Genomic DNA, 24,892 nt, shown 5'->3' on the forward strand with positions numbered 1-24,892 from the left:
TACCACATATTGATAGAGATGTGAATTAATAAAAATGTTAAAATGTTGCATCAATTAAGTAAGACTGGACTTCAGACTTTGAAATATGAAGAATAATTATGGAAACATAACCTTTTAGTGTTTTTAACATGATTGCTTTTATTTGATTCTGAATATTAGAGACAGATGAGGTTTATAAAGAAGATTCTGTTATATATTGGGAGATGACTAAATCTGCAAGGCCCTTCAGCCAAAGGATGGAGGCTCCTGTGTTTTAGTATGTTTATGGGTCCCTGATATAGAAAAAAGTCTGCTGCTGTTTTGAAGCTGAAGTTATTGACCGATACCAGTAAAGCATTCTAAGCAGGAGTGATTATTAGGGTTTATATAATTAATTAAACATTTTTACATAATCCATAGCCTGTTCATCATCTCTATTGATTTTTAAAAACATATTGTTAATTTTAGAATTTCATATGAATTTAACATATACTTCTATCCAGGATCCTGAATTAATTCTTCAGCTCTTCATATTGCATTGAATATGTTAGTAAGTATTTGTTATAATCTTATTTCTTATGTACTAGATTTTGTCAGTATTATGAGAAGAAACACTTTTTCTCTGCATAATAGCTCTATTCCTGTGAGTTTTCTTAACAGCATAGTCCTCCAGAGGCAAGAGATGCACCCTACATTGATCCTCATTGGCTGGAAAGAACATGTTCAATGACAAATTGTTGTTTCACTTAAACACAACTTCTGTGAAGTCTCCATGTGGATAAATTCTAGTTTCAGCTTGTGCTGTCTTGGAGGGGATGAAGTAGTGGTGGGTTGGGGTCCAGCACAGCAGGGCTGGGCTGTAAGCCACTCTAAAAGGTGGTTTCTTTTGTGGTGTTGTTTTTTGATCCTTCCACCCTGAAACTATCTTTTGGATTCAGTTCTTTACACACAAAACTAACATTATTAATATTGCCATTAGAGATATCAGAACAAATTATCTCCATATAAGAAAAACAAAATAATATACAAAGAAACAACACTTTTGAAAATTAAGTTATGTAGTAGAAAGAAATTTAATAATTATTTTTAAAATTGCTTTATACTGTGGTGGTCTCGAATAACTGTGTACAGATTATTTTTTCAGGTTTTCAGATTGACAACTAGAAACACAATATCAACTTTTAGAAAATCCATGTAGATGCTGAATGAAGCTGCATTAAATATATACATTATATTCCTCTCTGGGAACACGGAAATCATCTTCTTTAGTGCTCTCAGAAATGCTTTTTGATATTCTCTTTGATTCTTTTTTTTAAAGAGAGAGAGAGCGAGCGAGAGAGAATTTTTTAATATTTATTTTTTAGTTTTCGGTGGACACAACATCTTTATTTTATTTTTATGTGGTGCTGAGGATTGAACCCAGCGGCCCCCCGGCGCATGCCAGGCAAGTGTGCTACCGCTTGAGCCAAATCCCCAGCCTCTCTTTGATTCTTTATGTTTCTTATTAAATATATGAATTAGGATTTTATTGTCTTTGCTAATGAATACTTTTGTTCTCTCCTTGTAACTAGATGTTCTTTCTATAGCTCTTCATGGCTTAGTCTGAAGGAGACTAACCACGCTTCCCCCCATGTGGTTCTAACTGGCTGGAGAGGGAAGTATTCAGTGTCTCATTTTGGCATCACTTATACCCACCTTTTGTGTAGGTTACTTGTCACCAAAGACTGGCTACACAAGAGTTTGGGGATTAGAGTTAGGAATTGTAGATAGCACAGAGGGCACTGGTGTGCCTTCCAGGGGACTCTGCTGTTTTGTTTGGAACATTTTCCATATGCAAAGAGGAGTGAGGGCTCAGCAGGTGGACTAGGGATCTGACGGGACTTTGTGCTCTAAGTCAAAATCCAGGGTTAGGACTTGAACCAAGGATGGTTTAGACCCACAGGTCTGAATGGAAAGGAAAATTGTCAACACAAACATCTTAAAGTCTCTTCACTTCTGGAAACACAAAGGACAGTAAGCTCATGAATAAACTGTACTAATGTGAATCTGATCCTTTCAGTTTCAGAGTCAACCAACAAATTCTGGAGCGTGACAAAGGTGAGAAAGAAATCAGGAAGGGAGTGAGGGAATGGACCCAGGTGTGTCTAGGGGCTGATTAGTCTTCTGGAAGTAGCTAGAGCAGTTTTAGAATCTAAAGCACAAAATTGATGTTCTTTTCATATTCCTCGCCTCTTCCCCATTCCCACCAAATATAAAGAAATGCAGGCTTCTTTTGACTTGTGACCCTGAAAATTTGTGTTGGATCCTTATCTGTCAAGCTGGCGAGAAAATAGATATTGTGAAATTGCCCACCAGCCCTGATGGTGATCATAATTAATAATTATAATAATTCCAAATAGTTATTGAGCACTTATTAATATGTTCCATTCACTCTTCTAAGTGTTTTTGCTTTATTAACTGGCTGACTGGTGATGCAGTGAGGTAAATCTATTATTATTAGTTCCCCTTTCCATTTTACCAATTAGGACATTGTAGAATGCAGTAGTTGAAGAGTTCCCTAAGGCTACATTATTTGTAAGAGGGGGAACCTGAATTGAAACTCAGGCACTCAAACCTCAGAATGATGTGACAGAGGAACGACTGTGCTACTTTGAGGCCTGGAAGGGAATTTATGCCATATTTCCTCTGGTAGGCACTGGACCATTGTTAAACCACTCACTGAATTCTTCTAAAGAAGTAATTGCATAGGGCCCTGGCCATGCACACCTTCAACTAACTTCACTTCCCCTTTCTGTCATTGGTGGAAAGAGCTCTTCTTTCTCTTTTTATTTCTTATGCCTGACAGTATTTGATTGATACCACATGAATGCACAGATGGATGCTCTTTATCATGGTTCAGCATAATTCAGGTGCTGGTTATTTGAAGAGATGATGCACTTTCAGCCCTCACAATCATCTGAGGAATCTGAAATTATATTCAGTTAGATTTACTTCAAAAATCTTATAGCTTCAAACACTGTAAAGCTAACAAAACTTTTCAGCTTTATCAAAAGCCTCACCACTCTTCTATCTCTGCTCCCCTGGGGTCATGGGTTCAAAATAAAAGGATCATCAGGTTTAAGGAACATTTGTGTCTTTCATCTTCTGTTTATCTGTGAGGAATTATGATGTCATTATTTGGGGTCTATAAGGCAAGTGGGTAAAAAAAGAACATAAAGTTGGGAATGGAGAAGTATAATGACTGAAGATATATCAAATAATTGAAAATGGATTTGATTTCTCAACTAAGAACAGAAACTTTGTTTCTAGCCATGACCCCAGGGGGACCATGAAGGCCTGCAGGAGAGAGAGAAAAGACAGAGAATAGACATAGAGTAGAACATAGTATGGGCAGGCAACCAGAAATTCTGTACAGTGCTCCATATATAAATTATGAATTGAGGTTTTTCAGGGTCACTTGCCTTAGATCTGCAGGCCACAGTACAACTAACAAGAGGAGAAAAATGTGGTAGTGCTATCATTTTTTAAGGAATTGTATTTATTTAACAAGATCACTGAATACTATGTTAATATACAAAAATTGATTACATTTTATATACTGGCAAGAAACAAGAAGACAAATTTTTCAGTGTTATTTAATATCACTTTATATTACAATATACTTGACCAATGCTCCGGAAAATTTCAAAGCTAATCAAATACAGGGAAATTCTAAAAAAAAAAAAAAAAAAAAAACTATCACAGACAAAACGAATTTCAAGAAACGTGACAACCAAATGTAATGGGGGGTCCTGGAGGGAATCCTGGAACAGAAAAAAGATTGTAGGTAAACACTAAGGAAGTCTGGATAAATTATGGACTTTAGTTACTAATAATATATTAGCATTGTTTGATTAATGTGGTAAATGTTCCATACTAATGTAAGATGTTTATAATCGAAAAATCTGTGTACAGATGAGGAGATGGGGACAAATAGGAACTGTGTTTTAGAGGCTCAGATTTTTGGAAGTCTAAAATTGTTCTAAAAATAGTTATTAACATAAAAGAAGGAAAAGTTGAAAATGAGCTGAAGTACATATGGAGATTTAGCACATAATAAAAGCAATATATTAAATCAGTGAACTTTTCAAATAAATGGTGTTGCAACCAATGAAAGGCTCTTGGAGATACTGTGTTGTATCCAGACAAGAAACAATTTAAAAACTCTGAATTAATCTGAGATTTAAACATAAAAATATGAAGCTATACAACTGTTAAAAGAAAATGTAGATATATTCTTTTATAAATTCAATGCAGGGAAAATCTTTCTAATTATGGTTCAAAAGTTTAAAGCAAAATTTAAAAAAAGAAAGGATATAACTTTTATATATAGTCATGGGTATGGAACCTTTTAGTTTGCATATTCTAGACAAGCTTTTTCCCACTGAACTATATCTCCAGCCCCAGGATATATAAAGCAAACTACTTAAAATTTATAAACAAAAACTTTAGGAAAGCCACAGACAAATTAAAAATGGGGAGAATATATTTGTACCATGCATTGCTAAAATATGAAGAGTTAAAAATTAAGACAAAGATTAAAATCTTGTTATAAAAAAAGGACAATGGGATTGGACAGAAAAAAAAGTAAACAAAAGGTCTTGAAGCATGTGTTAGAAAGCAAATTAAAATGACACTGAAACTAGCATTTCATACTTATTAGGTAAGTAATAATCATCAAATATGAAAGCTTTATGACCATTGCCTGGACAAAGCTATAGTGAAATAGACAACCCATGCATTGCTGGCAATGGGTAGAAACTGTCCTGTTATAAAAAGTGTTGGCAATATCCTACAAAATGGCATATGCATTGACCCTTTAACCTACCAACCTCAAGTTCTACTCCACAAATAAAAGATAATGTGTGAACAAGTTAATTCAGTGTTTCATTAATGCATAATAATTAGTAGAAAAAATGTTGGAAAAAACTGTAATGCCCACTGTTTTAGTCAGCTTTTGAACTGTTGTGACCAAAAGACCTGAAAAGAAGAACATGGAGGAGAAAAACTTATTTGGCTTGTGTGTAAGGGTTCTGGCTGTGGAATGTACAAGATAGAGAATTTCTACTGGTGAGCAAACTCCCGAGGAATAATAGGCATTTTGTTTTCCACACTTGGAATATTCTGGAGTTTCTCCCAGGAACTAGTAAGATAACTAATAATGTGCAATTCCTGGCTGGTATAGTAATGCCCTACATGAGGAGGCTCTGGGTTAGAGTCTTATCAGTCTCAACCTTGATCTCAGGCACACAGTTCCTGGAAATAAAGAAACTCTCTTTTTAGACAACCACAATGTTTCACCAAGTTCCACTGGGCCTGAAACTGTTCACATAACAGTAACTTTAAACAGTGGACTCTCTTGAGAGCTACACAAAGCTCCTAACATTGCACAATGCAACTACAGTATGTAACTAAGGAATAAGCGGCATAATGTTACTAACTCTGTAACCTGCCTAATGACACAATGAACAATAATGTACTACTGACACAGTGACCTAATGTAACTATTGATATAAATAAAGCTGGCAGCTTGGGCAAGAGGCCATTCTGCCTTTCTGCCATTCTGATATTCTGCCACTTTGCCTCTGCACCTGGTTTTTGCCTCCTTTTGATTTCCTTTCACTTGTGATTTCAGAGGTTCATCCTTGGTTAACTGACTCTATAGCTCTGGGCCCAAGATAGGTAGAACATCATGGGGGAAAGGTGTGGCAGAGGAATGCAGTTCAGGACATGGTACCCAAGAAGCATCATTTATCTGTAGTCCCATGAGTGTCATTAAAGTCCTTCCTAATTTTATAAATATAAATATAGACATCAGCATAGACATAAAACTTTTACAGGATTAGAATTTCTGTCGTATAATTTTTTCCACATAATCTGTGGTGGACAGTTTCCTATAACATTGAACGTTCTCATAAAACATTATCTTTAGTGGCTACTAAAACTCACCATATGCTTGAAATGGTATTTACTAAAAAATTTTTTTACCATTTAGGTAGCCTGCTATCAATATTTCCAAGCAAACTACTTGAAGTTTCCTCTTAAGAGAATTTGAATAGGCCCAGAAAAAAATGATTACACATTATGGACTTTATGGTCTCCCAATGAAAGAGACAGACCTTGAAGGATTAGCTCAAATCCTGCCAAATTCCATCTTTGAACCCATAGCTATTTTTTAGTCACTCTTAAATGTAAAATAATATCAGTGAGCACAAAATGTTTTTAAGAGAGCAATAAAGATAAAGGGAAAAATAAAAACAAAAACTTAGATAAAACAATCAGGAATTAAAAGCAGCTTTAAGTACGTATACATAAAGCAAAACAAAGCCAAACAATTTTTTTTATTATTTTCAGAGATTGGAGAAGGCAGCCTCCCTTAGATGAAACAGCAAAGCCCTTTTGAAAATTAACAACACAGGAAAAGTTTTATTATATTGTAATGGATTTATCCTTGACTTTTACTATGTTGTTTAATTTTTTAAATTTTATGAGGAATCTGAGTAAAATTGATTTTAAATCTATAGATTTTATCTCCAAGTTTATGATCTCTTTTCATTAATTTGTATAATTTGCTATTTTCTTCTCAGTAGAATATCATTTTTACTTTCTCTTGATTATATGGATTTCTTATGAAAATGATTTTTTGTTATTTTCTATTATTCTTTATCTTAATAGAATTTCTTCTCCTGCAACTTTGAGTATGCCTGTTGGCAGTGCATTCTGCCAGAGACAACTGATGCTGACTTCTCTCCTTTGCCTTATTAGCTAGAAAGAAAGGTTTTGAATGATATGTCATAGTTTCCTGTAAATGCGATTTATGTAAAGATTTATGTCATCATCCTTCCTCTTTAACCACAACCCTAACCGAATAACCACTTCCTATGCTCAGACAACTTCTCATTTCTACAGACGTCAAATGTGCTGTTTTTCTGATGTTCTCAAGGTAAATTTTAGATAAAAATATATTCTTTGGCCAGTCCTCTAACATATAAAGAAGATCAGAATGAAACTATTCACAAGTAAGGGCATCAAAAAAGAATAGTTTAAAAGTATCATCACTATAAAGGCAATTTTCAACAAGACCCTGTTATACAGGACACTTTCTGGGCATATGAATCTAACATACACTAATTACATTGTAGAAGTTTTCCCAAAAGAAAAGAAAGCAGATGGTAAGTCCATGTCAATAAGAACAACCTGAAGTTGTGTGGTTTGACAGTGAGAGTGGTGGATAGCTCTGGGCCAGCCACACACAGCTGCTGTCTCCATACCTTAGAGGAGTGGAGCTTGAACAGTGAGATTGCATTAACCAGGGGACTGGATATGTAGAGGTCACACTTGAGCAGAGATTAGAAAAATGCTGTCTGCCTGTTCAAACTAGTGGCAATAAAAGAGCCCCCTGCCAGAAGCCAGTCCCTTGAGTCTTGAGCCCCATGCATATACTGGGCCTTGAATAAGGGCACAGTAAATTTTTTGGAACATGAATCCTTCAGGACTTGAGCTAAGTTATCCAGGGCCTTACTGTCTCTCACCCCACCCAGTGGCAAATCAGAAAAATTTGGCATAATTTACTTTGCATTACACAATTTGCAAAACATATAAATATGCCAAAATAGATTATACTGTTATGTATAACTAAAAAGAACGAATAAAAAATTTAAAAATTAAAAGAGAAAACCCATGATGACTGATATTTTGAGCCAAGGTGGTTTATAAATATTCCTAACTCAAGAGCAATATGTAATGGTAACTTCGGCATGAGAACAGGTTTATTAATTGCCATTGAAATTTACCAGTTTCAGATAATACATCTCTCTAACCACTTCATATGTGTGTCTTTCTAGTGCAGAATAAATATATACATAATAATAAGAATTTTGTAATGACTGGTACTGTGAAATGATCATTTTTAGCACTCTTGGATTTTCTCTATTGAAGTTTTCTCTCTTGAATATTCTCTATCATTCCTAAAACTTCCCTATGATCATTTGTGAACCAGCCCCACCTCCAGCCCTCAAGCAGTTACTAATCTGATTTCTGTCACCATAAGTTAGTCTGTATTTTCTAAAATTTTATCAAATTGAATCATACAATATGAACTCACTTTCTGTCTTCTTCCATTCAGCTTAATTATTTTGAGACCTAAGCATATTGTTGTATATGTCAATGATGTCTTCCTTTCTATTGTCTAGCAGCATTTCATTGTATAGATATACCACAAGTTCCTTATCTACTCACCTGTTAATGGACATTGGAGTTGTTTCTGGGATTTTGGCTATTACAAGTAAATTCTGAATAGTCCATTCAACTCTTCCTATGTAAATTATTTCCCTTTCTCTTGGGTAAATAATTAGTAGTGAAATGATTGAATCATGATGTTTTAGTTTACTTTTTAAGATGTTGCCCAAGTATTTTCCAAAGTGATTGTACTATTATGCATTTGTACCAGTAGTATAAGAGAGTTCTGTTATTTCACATCCTCGCCCACACTTGGTATAGTGGTCTTTAATGTAGCCATTTCAATGACAATATAGCAGCATTTTGCTGTGGTTTTAGTTTCCATTTTCATAATGTCTGCTGCTATTGAATATTTAATGTGCTTAATTACCATCTTTATATCTTCCTTGATGAAGTGTCTGTTCAAATCTTTGGCCACTTTTAATTGGATTGTTTCCTATTTTTGCTGAGAACATACATGTTCTTTATATATATATATATATATATATATATATATATATATATATATATATATTATAAAAGATCTTTGTCAGACATTGGTAAATATTTCTCCCATTTTGTGGTAGCCTTTTTAATTTTGTAATATATCTTTTCAAAAACAGTTAAATTGGTTGTTTTTTTATAGTTTCTTATTTCTGTTTGTTAGTTAAGAAATATTTGCCCAAGCTGAAGGTACTTAGATTTTCTCCAAATTTCTTATCAAATTTTTAAATTTTTCACTCCTGTTTAGGACTAGTATCAGTTTTGAGTTAATTTTTGGTTGTGTAAAAGTCTAGTTGCAATTTTCATATATAGATACTCAATTGCTCTAGCACTATTTGTTAAAGAAGATTAGTATTTCCCCCATTAAATTGCTTGGGTGTGTCAAAACTTGTTTACATGCATATATTGCTGAAATATATGTAAGCAGACCTCTGGAATCTCTGTTCTGTTCCATTTGTCTATATATCTACCTTTACACTAACACCATACCATCTTGATGTTGACAACATAAAAAGTCTTAAAATCAAGTATCATAAACTTCCCCCCTTATTCTTTTATCAAAAGTATTTTTCCTATTCTATCACCTTTGAATTTCCATTCAATCTTAAAAATAAGCTTATCAATTTTCTTCAATAAATCCTGTATGTATTTGGATTGCAGTTATGTTGAATTTATACATAAGTTAGGGAAGAATTATGTTAACAATATTGATTCTTCCACTACATGAACATGGTATATCTCTCCATTTATTATCTTTATTTCTCTCAACCATGTTTTATAGTTTTCAATATAAAAATTGTCAGGCTTATCTCTGAATGTTTTGTATTTTTTATGATACTACAAGTTAAGATTAAAAATTTCAATTTTTGTTGTTGTTTTTTTTTTTTTTTTGAGAGAGAGAGAGAGAGAGAGAAAGAGAATTTTTTAATATTTATTTTTTAGTTTTCGGTGGACACAACATTTTTGTATGTGGTGCTGAGGATCGAACCCAGGCCGCACGCATGCCAGGCGAGCGCACTACCGCTTGAGCCACATCCCCAGCTCCATCAATTTTTGATATTTCATTAATACTACATATAAATAAAAATGGTAATTGTTATTGAATTTGTATCCTGAAACATTGCTAGTTTCACTTTTTCTTTATCCTATTTGTTTTTTGTGGACTCCATAAGACACTCTGTTGTAAGGGCTGACAAATCATAGTCAACAGGCCAAATCCAGCCAACCACCTGTTTTTATACAATCTATTTTTTACATTTGTCAATGGTTACATTTGAAATGATTGTACAAGTATCTATATAGTATTCTTGATTTCACATCTTAGGACACAAAGCCCAAAATATATGTTTTTTACAAAAAAATTGCCAATCCATGTTCTATAGTCAATCATGTTACCTATGGAAAAAAACATACTTTGCCCTTTTCAATTGGCACATCTCTTATTTCTTCTCTTGCTTTTTCGCAATTGACTAGAGTAAGAACAGCAGACATTCTTTGCTGAGTCCCTTTTTTAGAGCAAAAGCTTTATTCTTTCACTATTGAGTTTGATGTTTGTGGCCCTTTTTCAGATTGATAACATTTCTTTCTATTTCTAACTTTCTAAGTATTTCCATCATGAATCGATGTTGATTTTGTCAAATTTTCTTTTTTGCAAAAATTGAGTTAATGATTGTTTTGTTCATTTTTTCCAATAATAAAATAAACCACTTTGATAAAGTTTTTAATGCTAAAACAACCTTGCATTCCTTGATTAGTTGTGCTTCATTATTCTTCATATATGTTGTTAAGTTTGGTTTACTAAAGTTGCATTGAGAACTTTTTATCTATGTTTATGAGGATATTAGCTCATGAGGGTTTTCTTGTAGTATATTTAATTGTGATAGAAGATTAATGATGAAGAGAGTTGAGATGTATTCCCTCTTCTTTCATTTTCTGGAACAATTTATATAATGATGTTATGGCTTCTTTAAGTGCTTGGAAGAATTTTTCAATGAATTCAAAGAATTTGTCACCTGGGAGGGCCCGGAGCATCCTTGAGGAAAGGATTTTAACTATTTATTAGGTACAAGGCTGTTTTAGGTTATTCCTTTTTTTTGGGGGGTGGGGTACTGTGGGATTGAACTCAGGGGCACTTAACCACTGAGTCACTCCCCAGATCTTTTTTAATTTTTACTTTGAGACAGAGTCTCAATGAGTTGCTTACGGACTTGCTAAGATGCTGAAACTGACTTTGAATTCAGATCTTCCTGCCTCAGCTGCCAGGATTACAGGCATTCACTACCATTCGGGGATAAGTTACTGCATTTTCTTGAATGATCTTTAGAGGTTGTGTTTTTCAAGGAGTTTTCCTATTGCATCTAAGTGGTCCAATTTGTAGGCATAAAGTTTTTCATAAGTGTTTTAATCTCTGCACAATCTGCAATGGTGTCTCTTCTCTCATTCTTCATATTGGTAAATTGTGGGGTTCTTTCCTGGTTAAGCTTAGCAATTTTAGTGACCTCCTGAAAAATAAATATATTTTTATTACACTTAATTTTCTCTCATTTCTCTGATTTACATGCCAATGATTTGTACTCCATTCTTTATTATTTCCCTTCTTCTGCTTAATTTGGGCTTATATTGATATTAAGTTTATAATATCTTTTTTATCCATCAGAAAGAGGCTTTATTAGGATTTATGCTGCAATGAAAAGGGAAATAATACATGGTTTTCTAATTTCTTAAGGTAGAATCTTAGTTCATTGATTTGAGATCTCTCTTCATTGACGGTGTATTTAATCTTGTGATTATTATTGAAACATTGCTTTAAATGTATAAATTGTGATATATTGTGTTTTATTTCATTCATCTCGAAATAATTTTTAAATCTCTTTCTAATTTTCTCCCCTGACCCATGTTTTACTCAAAAGGACTGTGAATTTTTGTTTTCAAATATTTGACAATATATTTTTGCATTTATTTCTAATTTTATTTCACTTTGATCAATAGGCAAACTTTGTATAATTTGAATCCTTGCAAATTCATTGATCCTTAGATAACCCCCAAAGAAGCATTTACATAACTCAGAGTCCATTTATATTTAAATTACCCAAGAAAATAAGAATATATGATATGAAGTTCTCCTGTTTTATTAAAACACATCTCTATTCTTTAATATTTAAACTATATTTATTCTTCTGATAATTTTAAATATAAATTATAAAATAAAATGATTTGTTGAAGTATCAAGAATTCATTTGACAGTGGCAGAGAATTATGAAAGCAATATGAAAAAGGGTTGTGACTTGCACTATAGGGAAGGCAGTGAATTTTCTTTTCTAAGCATGTAATTTTATATAAGCAATCTCCTAGCTTCTGAGTCTGCAAGCATAAGTAGAGTTGAAGTCCTGCTCTATTTCATGCTTCTTTGCTGCTCAAACATCCAAACCCACACCTCAGATAGCGTCATTTACTAATTATATGATGGAATAGTCAGTGAAATCAGAGCTGAGCTGGTTGCCAGGCTCTGGGTAGAACTGCTGGCCTTTCCCAGGGAGACCTGGGAGGGGAAGGGAGAGCAGCAGTGCGCCTGGAACTCCTAAAGTGCAGAGTCTCCCCCTGCTGGTGCACATGACCTAATTAATACCCTTCAGATTGTCAATATTCTAGGCATCTTGAAATTCTTCCAGCAAATCAATGCGTTTTAGCACAATTCTTCGGAAAAAAAAAAAAAAAGACCAAACATACTTCAAAAATTGTTTACTGTAATTTATGTCTCTGAGAGTGGGGCAAGAATTTTTAATCTGCCACACAAAGAAAGTTTTAATGCTCTCCTTAGCAATACTATACCCCACTATTTCCCATGGTTGTTGCTCAATTTTTCTTCTTTCAGAAAAGAAATATTTTCTGTCTGGTTCTTATCCTTTTACATAGAATTCTTGGCCTATTTTCTTTCTGAAAGTTTTTTAAACATTTTAAATATTCTTTTTCTTTTGTTTCTGATCTTGTAGTCAAAAAAATTCATCATTACTTATGAATCTGCAGATTTTCATTATTACTGTTTAATTCCTTTAAATTTTGAATGAACCTTTTGCATCCAAAGACTTTACTCAGGAAAAGTTTTCTATTGTTTCTTTTTTTTTCTGTTTTCTTCCTAGTGTCTTTTTCTAGAATACCTGTTACACAGCAATATATTTTCTTAATTAGGTGTTTCAGGATTGATTGAACAGGAGTCTAGTTTTTATTTCTTCTTTCTCTCCCATCCTCTGGTTTTTCGTGACTGTGACACCATTACCCAAACACTCTAAATTGATAACTTTTTAGTACTTCTGCATCAGCCTTAAACAGTGCCCCCTTCTTATACCCAAGAATGAAAGCAATTTAGAAATGAAATAACCTTAGCACTGTCTTATTCTTTCCCCTCTTCTTTATGGATTTCACTATGTGTATGTTTACCTCTTTTGCCTGTCCTCTGTACCAATCACTGCACAACTGTGGCAGATGCACCACAGGAAGATCAACTGGTTAGAGAATTCAGTCACACAAAGGATCCTCTCACCTGTCCTCTCAGCTGTTGTCCCTCAACCACCTCAGCAGAGAGCACACAGAGAAGAGACTGTTTCAAAAAGATTCATGGATGTGGCTTTTCACTCTACTTGGATGAATCCTCCTGAATACACTGAAGACACACAAAGATTTTAAGAAATGTGTTTGCCTACACTGAATGGGAGAAAGCACAGTGAAGCAGGCTTGTGGACTCACAAAATTCCACGAGCAGGAAGTGAACTGATAAAACTACTCATCTGCAAACACATGCACCTTCCACGAAAAGAGAAAGATGATTCAGGGCAGACCCCAAATCCAGAGAATACAGCCAAGAGCCACTGAAACCTGGAAGAGTAAGTGGCATTGTCACCCTGCAGGAAGGAAGCTGGCCCTTCCCTTCCACACCTGTGAAAGTGAGCGAGTAGAGGTTACTCCCAGTCCTTAGAACCTAGCCAAAGGAGTCTGGCTAGAGTTTTCCCATCTGGAATTCAGAACTGGAATGGACCAGTGACTCCCTTTTAACCTTCTACTTTATCCTTTTTTGAATAAGAATGCCTGTAGCTCTTACCCTATGCCTGCCCCACAATTACAAACTGGGTATTTTGGAGGTAGATAATTTGTCCCTAGCTTCACAGGTCCACAGATGGAGAAGAGTCCTATCCCAGGAGTTAGTTGTACTGAATTATTCCCAGGTGCCTCATCCTCAGCTGGACCTGATTTACGTGAAATTTTGGACTGTGGGCTGTTGTTATCATAGAACGATACTTTAGGACTTTGGCATAAAATGAATGTATTTTACACATGGGAGACATATAAGCCAATAGGGCCGGAAGGCAGATGCACACAAAAGTGACCCCTAATGAGTAATACCCTTGTGTAACCTCCTCCCCTCTAGTGCAAATGGAACCTGTGACTTGAATTTAACCAGAATTATGTGGCAAAGGTGAAGAGGCTATGCTACATGACAAATGTAATAGGATGTCCTTCCCTTCCCTTGGTTAGACGTTATAGGGCAAAGGTGATAGAATATTGCTCCATCGTTGTGTTTTTATGAGACTTTTATCTTATCATGCTTGAGAGATTCTCTCTTCCTGCCTTTGAAATAAATTCCATGTTGTGTTAGCACCTGTGAAAGTCCATGTAGACTGTAGCAGCTGAGTGTGGACCCTGGTCAGCAGTCTGCATGAAAGAGGGCCCTCAGTGCTTCACCTCTAAGTAGGTGGATCCAGCCAGTAACCTAAAAGAACTTGGAAGTGGATTCTTCTCTAGTCAAACCTCCAGTTAGCAATGCAGCCTAGCTTAGCTTGATTGTAGGCTGTGAGACCACAAGTAGAGGACCCAGGAAAGTTGCAACTGGACTTATGGCCTACAGGAATTATGAGGAAATATATTTGTGTTATTTCTCACTGCTGTTCATTGTTTTGCAACATTAGCAAACGCAGGCAATTGCTGATACTCATTTACCTATTTACTTCATTATCATTTTCTTTGCTGTTTTATGCCATTTTACAATGCCCTTTGTTATGTTTTAATTTCAAAACTTTATTCATTTGTCATTTAATCTCCATTTTCAATGCGATTTTTGGGTTTTTTTATTCTTTCCTGAGTTCACTCATGTCTTTCTGTATTCTGTTCATTTCATTTCTATTTTGAATTTTCCTTCAATTCATGAATGCTTGATTCCATCTGAGACCTAATATTACAGTACCCTTTGGCTTCATTACTGGTGTTGAAGTCATTCTTGTTCTTCTCTTTATTCTTATACTGGAGACACTATATTCTAGCTAACAGAGGCTAGATCACATCTTCAGTTTTTGGTTTATTTTGTGAAGTCTATTTTCCTGTGCTATGCACAGTGGTTTGAATATTAAGGGAAGAATTTTGGTGGATTGCTGAGTTTCTTAGTTCAAGATCACCCTCTAGTGCTAGTACAGGGCAGTGCAGTTTCAATAATGTATCAAAAGTTCATTGGGCTGATTTTGTGATTCCTTTTTGTTTCTAAAAATACTTCAATCCATCCACTTACTTCCTTTTTCTTTTTACTGCTATGTCTCTTAGAGGATCCTGAACCATTGAAGTCCCCACTCTACTCCCAAGATCAACACCTTCCCAAGTCTATCACCTCTGATTCTCTCCACATTCAAGCCCCTTTCAATATACAGCTGTATTCCAGGTCCCAGGCTAGGTTTCAAAATGTCTTCACTCAGAATAGAAGATTATTTTTACAAGGTTGATTTTCTGTCTATTCCTCTGAAGCCCCCCATGCAATACCTTCTTCTCCAGTCAGTATCCATTAGATTAGTCATTAATCCAGTATCCAATGTGCCTTTGATAGATTTGAGTATTTATTTCTCTACTTATGCATTAATTCAAAATTCATAGTATTTTCTGCCTTTTGGTTATACTGTAACAGTGGGATACATATGAGTTTCTTGTCTGCCTTAGAACTTAAATCAGAAAAGGACTGTCGGATTATTGTTAGCAAAGTGAACACATCAGTTGGACCAACATTATATCAAAATATATGAGATTCAGTTAAAGTAGACCTTGAAGGGAAATTAATCCCTTTAAATACATGCACTGCAACTTAAGAAAAGTTTAATTAGCGATATGAGTTTCAACCTTGAGAAGGCAGAAAAAAGTCATACACCTAAAGAAAGTATAAGATAGAAAAAAATAAATAAAACTAAAAGCAGATACCAATGAAAAAGAAAACTGGCAAACAGCATTATCAAACTGTGCTACTGTATAATAATTAATAAAAATGTATAATCTTCCAGGAAAGAAGAGATCAAGAGAAATTACCAGTAAGAAAATGAAAGTAGGTCTATCAATACAGATCCTAACACAGCAAAATGATGAAAGGAGATTTATGAATACCTTATGCCAACTAATTGAATGCATATTTTACATATGATTTAGGTTACATTTACTTCATTATCATTTTCTTTATGGTTTTTATGCCAGGCTACTAAACAAAATTTTTTATCAAATAATAATAGATCAAATAGCAAAAAGTGTTTGGTCTGCTAATTATAAGGTAAGACTTACCATTTCTGTTTTAAAGATAAGAACACTCTGCTAAAACTATGTACACCAATTGTCCAAAGCTATGTAGCTGATAAATGAGAGAGAACTTAAATCCCTATCTTTTTTTAAATGCACTTTTTTGGTTGTAGAGGGACTCAATACCTTCATTTTGTTTATTTATTTTTATGTGATGCTGAGGATCAAATCTAGTGCCTCATATGTGCCAGGCAAGTGCTCTACCACTGAGCCACAACCCCTGCCCCAAATTCCTATCTTTTTAATATGAAGTCCATGCACTATCCTCAGTCTTGCTCAGCTCTGCTACCATGATGAACTTCGACCTCAGGTGGATGCTGTGACTACAAAGAGGTTATGGAACTAATAGAAAAACTTGAATTTTACAGCACTTGAAAAAATATAGATTTTTAATGTATTATACGTGTTGACTAATACTAACTTGAGTGCTGTTCAGGGAATCACTCAGAAAACCTGCATTAAAGAAAAGAAGGATGAGCACTGTATACCATTCAGTTTCAGTATAACATTTTATATCAAATAATATTTGCCTACAATATACTTCTAAATGTTTGAGAAGACTAGCAAATTGTTAGAAAAATTTACATGATTTAAGCTTCCATCTCCTCCCACTAAATTAGGAAGGAAGACATTTTCTTTCCTCTTCAAATAAAAGGAAACCTTGTGTTAGTCATTATCAAAATGTTATTCTTTCTTTTTACTCAGATGATTATGCTAAGAACTTTGCTTTGCTAAATGTAAAGTTACCACATTAGGCTCAAAACAACCAAGAAGTGGTTAAAAGTTTAATAGATACCTGGGGACAGTGGTGCACATCTGTAATCCCAGAGACTTGGGAGGCTCAGACAGGAGGATCACAAGTTTTAGGCCAGCCTTGGCAAGTAAGTGACACCCTGTGTCAAAATGAAAATTAAAAAGGGCTGGAGGTGTAGCTCAGTGGTAGAATTTTCCTGGGTTCAATCCCCAGTACCAAAAGGGGAAAAAAGTATAATGGATAAAGGAGACAGAAAAACAGAAAAAGTAACTGATCTCCCCCAATCTTCCTCAAAGTTGCATGCACAATACACACACAAATGCATGCATGCACATACAAATCTGCCATCTATTATCTGGTAGCAGGAATTTGCCTAGACTTTCCTTTATCCTTTCTGAGCTCTTAAACTAGACACTGTTTGATGATGTTCAGATCTCATGCATTAAAAATCTCAGGCTACTAAACAAAATTTTTTATCAAATAATAGTAGATCAAATAGCAAAAAGTGTTTGGTCTGCTGCTAGAAACTCAAGAGATTTGTAAAGACAGAATGTAAGTTAGAATGATAAAAGGAACAATTATGGTGTGTTATACAGAAAGTTAGAAGCTACAAAGTAAATTGAATAGGTTCTGAATGGAACCAGAAACACCTTCTAATTACAGAGGCATCTGTGGAAATAATGAAGCATAAGACTGTCAGTAGCTTCAAAATCTATGGCAGAATTTTTAATGCCAACTTTAGATACATGTGAAACTCCACAGTGGCTCATGGTTTCTGGGAGGCATAAATAATGGAGGCAATTATCATTGATGACCATATCTACAAACTTTAATTTAAAATATGTAACACCTTCACAGAAAGACCAAAAGGAGCACATAAAGCAGAAAAAAATCAGGAAGATGTAGAAAAGGATATGACAGTGTGGGTGGTTCTACTTGATACTACAAATTTTTAAGTATTTGAAAATACAGATGTTTAAAATTCTGGGGCTTTTGAGACTATGAATTAAGAACTTGCTTAATTAGAAGTACAGAAGTAGGACAACCTAAAATGTTACTTGATTCCTACTAATTGAGATTTTTGAGGATAAAACTAACCCAAAATATATATTAAAAAACACATAAAAAACAAAATTTTGCTTATTTGGTTTCTATAATGTCCCAGTCACCAAAAACACTAGGAAGAGGGATGTGGAGTGGGGTGGAGTAGGGCATGACAAAATAACAATTTCCTGGAGCAGTAATAATTAATACAGACTCAATCCACACCATACAGTGACCATCCATGAGGCTTCCCAGCAACATCCACCCAGGGCTCCTCCCCAGATCTGCACATTCTGCCAGGGTCCATGGAGGTTCCTGTTCCTCTCCTCCATCTACAGAATGAAAGTTCCCTCTGCTCCATTGTGAATCTGTGCTCCTACAGCATTCAAAACAGGGGAAGTTCACAGGTCTCTTTGTAAAAGTACTTCAACTGGCAACTGAGATGTCAGCTCCAGGGGTTTCTCTAATGGGCTGAAACCCAAGACAGCAAGGGTAGCTCTGGGCTCTTCCTAATGCTTTCTTCCTGTTGTTCTCTTTAGGTCACTTTCTTTGCCCAGTTCTCATTCCTTCCCTTATTCAGAAAAGTGACTTCTGAGGATTCCCTTGGAGGAGGGTGGCCATGAAGAAAGCTCTGATCCTGGGGGCCCTCACCCTGCTGGCCATCGTGAGCCCCTGTGGAGGTGAGGACATAGTGGGTGAGTACATGGTTGAGGATTTAGGACTGTGAGAGAAAATTGAAAAAACTTGACTAAATTTGTTGCCCCGTAGTAGTATATGAAACCACAGTTCCCCTGAATCTGAATTGTTATACTTATTTTCCCTCCAAGAAACCAAAACCCCTAAAACCTAATCTTAGTAGACTAAACTGAATTCTACAATGTCCACCTCTCACTGAGTATTCACAGAGGGCATTATTGTCTTTCTAAAGTCAGAACCAAATGATACACTCAAGCATTATTACGGTATTAATTTATGATTACACCATTAATTTATGATAACTCCTGAAATTAGAGATCTTTCTCCAAGTATATTGCTTTCCTTTCACAGCAGATTATGAACCTACTACTCCTCACCCACTTTAAACTCTTTCTCAAAGTGATTGCTAATTTATTCTTATTTTATCCATTTTCTTAGGATAACTAAGTCCATAAATGTTTTTGCCATACAGAAAATAGTATGTCACTTTTTGGTTTGTTTTCAACATAATTTATATTTTCCAAGTTTTGGCTTTAGAGGCAAGGAGAATAAATTTGACTGAAGATCATTAGAATGGGAAAAATTAAAATGATTAGCAGAATGACATTGAGCAAGTCAGTTCCATATGTTGTTCTTCAGATTTCACATGTGTATAATTAATTACCGCAATATTCTGAGAAACACACAAATAAAAACAAATAATCAAATGTATATTCTAAGTAATAAAGAGCTCTATAAGTGCCAAGGTTAGGCATTATTATAAGTGTAACATCTTGGTTTTTTGTCTCAGATAACTGGGATAATGTGTGATGGAAAACCTAAGGACTTAGAAATAAGTTAGTCTCAGCTGCTCAGCCCAAACTCCAAGTCCTGTCACATCTAACCATCAAAGCACTAGAAGGAGGGCAAAACAGATTAAATTACATCATTCTGTAACTCTCTCTGCTTTTCTGTTCTTAATCTATGACTCACCCCAGTTCATATCAGCCTCCTCTCTAGCTCTTTACACTGCTACATCATGGACACTGAAACAGTCATTAAAGTTTAACCCCCCCCAAAAAAAAAATCCAAGCAAAGAAAAATATAAAAGAATGGAATACAATGAAATTTTTAACATATTTGTTAATCATCATTTATTTATTTATCAAACAAATGTTACTGAATTCCTACTATATGCCATGAAGTCTACTAAGTACTCAAGGTACAGAAGGGAATAAAACATAACATCCTTATTTCTCATGAAGCACACAATATCATGGAAAAGACAATTTGCATAAAAACAAATTTAATTTTTAGTTAATTAAAAATTAAAACAGTCAATTTTTAAACCTTATGTCTCAATAACTTAAAGAGGAAAAAGACAGAAATGGGGACTTTGACATCAGACTATGCAAAATAGGAAACCACATGCTATTAGTCCTTTACCCATGTTTGTATGTTCAAATCCTACCTTCTGAGGTGATGGTTTAGGAGATTGGGACTTTAATAGATTATTAGACTGAGACAAGTGCCCTTTTAAGATATTTCTAAAAATTCTCACTGGCTTTTCATTTATTTATTTATTTATTTATTTATTTATTTATTTATTTATTTATTTTTGTACTAGGAATTAAACTTAGGGGTGTTTTACCACTGAGTACATCCCAAATTCTTCCTTTATTTTTTTGCTTTTAAACAGGGTATCACTAAATTACTTAAGCCTTGCTAAGTTGCTGAGACTGCTCTTGAACTTGTGATCCTCCTGCCTCAGCTTCTTGAGTCACTGGGATTACAGGTGTATGCTATTGCACTCAGCCTCACTTGCCCCTCCTGCTATTGAAGTTACAGTGAAAAGATGGCCTTCTAGAGAATAGGCTCAGCAAAAGTTACATCTGCTGGTGTCCTGATCTTGGTTTTTCTATGCCCCAGAACTGAGAGAAAGAAATTTCTGCTGTTTATAATTCAACCAGTTAATAGAATGCTGTTAAAACAACCCCAAATGGAATAAGATAGAAAATAGGTACCAGGAGAATGGTACAGTACTGGTGTAACCAGTATGGAAACAGCTTTGGAATTGCAAAATGGATACAGGCTGCAAAGATTTTCTGCTGTGTGCTATAAAAGGTCCACACAATATGGACAGAATATGAAGGATAATTCTTGCAGAGGCCCAAAAGGAAAAGAAGAGAACTATAAAGAGAGAGCCTCAATCTCCTTAGTGAATACCTAAGTAATACCTAAGAATCAAAGTAATCCTGAAAAAATTGCTTGTAAATTTTCGGAAGTAAAGGTCATTCTGATGAGGCCTCAGTTGAAAATGAAGAGCATGTTATTAGGAACTGTGGTAAAGGTGATCCTTCCTATAACAAAGAATGTGGTTGAATTGTGTTTGTATCCTAGTGTTTCCTAGAAGGTAGATGTTATAAGAAATTAAATTGTATATTTCGGTAAGGAAATTTCTCAGCATAGTGTTGGGTATTCTTGGCTATTTTTACTATATGATAAATGACTTAAATGAAATTTATAATAAAAAATAAGCAGAACTTTAAAATTTGGATAATCCTTAGCCTATACTTATTGTTAAAAATGAGACGCTCTGTTTGGGAAAGAGCAGGCGATGGCCAAGGGACCATTTAATAAGAATATTAGTAAGGATTAGTCATCTCAACCAAAACCAGGTGCTAGTCTGAAAACAATGGCAAGATTAGACAGCCATCTAAAGAGAAACCAGGACTTGTTATCCAAGGCAATGGAAGAATGACCTCAAATACACTTCAGAGGTCATTGGAGTTGCTACCATCCAGCAAAGGCCTAGAGAGCAAGTGCCCTGGAAACAATGAAGTCACTGAGGAAAGTCCCTATTAGGGTAATGCCCAGGAGATCCAGGGCAGTACAAACCAGGCACACAGCCAATACCTAGATAAGTCCACCATAAAGAACTGGCATGAAGGTGGAGACTCTCAAAGCCATGGGGTCAGTACATTCTGGGGCCTTGTAGGCCCAAATACTACTCCAGAAGACACTTGAGGTCAAAACATCAAACCAAAGAAAATTATTTTCTATCTAAAAGTTTTTGGATTTGCTCAAGACCTGACACTCCTTTCTTTTTTTCTACTTCTCCATTTTGGAACAGGCATGTCTATCTGATGCCTGCCCCACCATTGTACTTTGGAAGCACACAACATGTTTGATTTCACAGATTCATAACTGGAGAATAATTTTCCTCAGAATACCTTGAATCAGGGATATCTGATTTAGATGATATTTAGATGGGAGTTTGGACTTTAGACTTTTATGCTGGTGCCAAAACAAGTCAAAAACCTCTGAGACTCTTGAGATAGAATAAATGCAATTGGGAAAGACATGGATTTGGGAGTCCATAAGCAGAATAATACAGGTTGTTTATTGCCACAGTATGGCTGGGCACAAAATCACAAGCCACCACACACCTTGTAGATTCAAACAGCAACTCTTTATTCTCGAACTGTCACCGGCACTTTACACACACGTTCTGGGCAAAATCCCAAATACTCTCTGAATCCCGCGAGAACTCAAGGGAACTCAAGGAGCCGGCGCGCCTGAGACAGCAGGATACGCCCTATTCCCAGCAGGGTACACCTTAAACCTGGAACCGCCCTAAACCCAAGGAGAGCCCTAAACCCTGATCCACCCTGGTCCTTGAGCAAGGTCACCGCAAATGACCTGGGTCCAATATGGAGAGTCCTTCCTCTAAGCAACATTGGGTAGGCTGACAAAGAAATTGCCATGCGTCATTCCAACTTGGCAATGGCTCTCAGCAGTTTATGATATTTTGTTAGAGCAACCAAATAGAGTAATACACTGCAATATTCGCAGTATTTCTTATGCCTTCTTATTTATGAAGTTTTTTTTCCTCTCCATATATCTCACCTGCCCATTCTCATCTTCATGCTCTAGAATTCTCCAGCTGATCATGTCGGCACTTATGGCACAAATATCTACCAGACATATGGTGACTATGGCCAGTTTACCTAAGAATTTGATGGAGATGAACTATTCTACATCGACCTGGAATAAAAGGAGACTGTGTGGAGGCAGCCTGAGTTTAGCAATTTCACGACATTTGAAATTCAGAAGGCCCTGAGAAATCTTGTTGTGGTCAAAAAAAATCTGGACATTTTGATTAAAGATTCCAACTTTACACCTGCCACCAATGGTAAGTGTCCACATTCTGCTTTTCTACGCTGTGCCTACCTCACAGTCCAGGTCTGATCTTTTCCTTCCCCGGGGGTTAGGTGTTCTTTCCATTACATCGTAAATTCCTCCCCATTTCTAATACACATATTGGCAAATACTTAGTCCACATCATATGTATTTAACTTTAAATATCCCTCTGCTAGGTTCCATGAGATGTTCCTTGAATTCCTACACAAGGATATTCCCAACTTCTTGGCCTAATAAGCTCTAAGTTGGTTCATTTCTCTCTGTCTGTCTCTCTCTCTCTCTCTCTCTCTCTCTCTCTCTCTCTCTCTCCCTCTCTCTGTCTCTGTCTCTCTCTCACACACACACACACACACACACACACGCCCTGAGGGTTCCCAAAGACAGAGATGTGTTCTAAATTTCAAAGTGAAAAAATAGAAGCAGTAATTGGTATAAAAATATTCTAAAATGACAAGAAAATATATCATAAGTATCTGGAGAATACTAGGCTCCTCCAAAATGGTTAAAAATATTGAAGCACAGTTATCATAAATAACAATAAATGTGCTGTTTTCATTGTAGAAATCCCTGAAGTGGCTGGGTTCCCCAAATTTCCTGTGACCCCGGGCATTCCCAACACCCTCATCTGTCTAGTGGATAACATCTTTCCTCCTGTGACCAATATCACTTGGTTTTCCAATGGACATTTAGTTCCAGAAGGTATTGCTGAGACCACCTTCTATCCCAAGAGTGATCATTCCTTCCTCAAGTTCAGCTACCTCACTTTTGTCCCCTCCACTGAGGATTTCTATGACTGCAAGGTGGAACACAGGAGCCTAAAAGAGTTTCTCCTCAAGCACTGGGGTATGTTTAAATCCCATCATCATTGTCTACCTTCCAATTTAATCCCCAAGCTACATTGTCTTGTCTTAACCCTTTAACCCCCATTGCCACAACTTTATATCCCACAATTGCAAAGTTGTCAATAATTGACTTCACTCTTCCCCAAGGTCTAGTTGTCTTGTGCATTTCCAAATGCATACACCATTTTCCCCATAGACACACCCTGTCCTGTGACTGTTTATTTTTTCTTGGAACCTGAGCTTCCAACCCCTATGGCAGAGCTGACAAGACTTTGGTCTGTGCCCTGGGATTGTCTCTTGGCCTCATGGGTGTTGTAATAGGCACCATCTTCATCATCCAAGTCCTGCACTCCCGTGGAACTTCCAGCCACCATAGGACCTCATGTGTGATAACCTAGAAAACAGAGAGGTAAGGATTCAGATGTGTTATAACTGGAACTGGAGATAGGGAGCCTGGGAGTGCAGAGTTGGCATGCAGTATGCCTAAATGTATTTGGAAAACTTCTAGGCTAATTGAAGAATGGGCTTGACCTTGGACAGGGGCACAGGTTCCATCAACCTCATGCTGTCTGCTATTTCAGATAATCACAATTTACAAGAAAGAAGAGGAATGGTTGGCTGACTCTAGCTCTCTGTGCAGGCCTTGCTATATGACTTAGACCCACTTCCTGTTCTGGTTTATCGTATTGCTCCTTCCATGCCCTCCTCCCTGCCCTGCTTGAGTGGAATTCATGAAACATTTTTCCCACAGAGATTACTTACTCTTATAAAATCTTCCAACTTATTATTACATGATTGCCTACCTTTCACAAAGAGATCTGTCCCACCCATTTACCTACTTGGCTTTTGGATCACCCTCATCCAAAATCTGTGTGAAAATTAAATAAATAAATCTCTTTCTGTGGTGTCTTTGCTTAGAGTATACTTTTCCTCTGTCTTTTTCCTAGAACTCATTTAAGTTGTGCACAAGAATGGAAGAGCTTATGTTGAAATTTTATCAGATTTCTTAGGTCCTTAACTTCTTCATCAGGCCATATTAATAACA

At 35.8% G+C, this 24,892-nt stretch overlaps 1 pseudogene; it reads left to right on the forward strand.

Moving 5' to 3' along the window:
- Window positions 1-16,619: 16,619 nt before the first annotated feature.
- Window positions 16,620-24,892, forward strand: LOC124096650 (HLA class II histocompatibility antigen, DQ alpha 2 chain-like; annotated as a pseudogene).

Source organism: Marmota monax, unplaced genomic scaffold, assembly GCF_021218885.2.
Source record: "Marmota monax isolate L192 unplaced genomic scaffold, Marmota_monax_Labrador192_F-V1.1 WCK01_AAM20220418_F8-fsc00548, whole genome shotgun sequence".
NCBI classification, from domain to species: Eukaryota; Metazoa; Chordata; class Mammalia; order Rodentia; family Sciuridae; genus Marmota; species Marmota monax.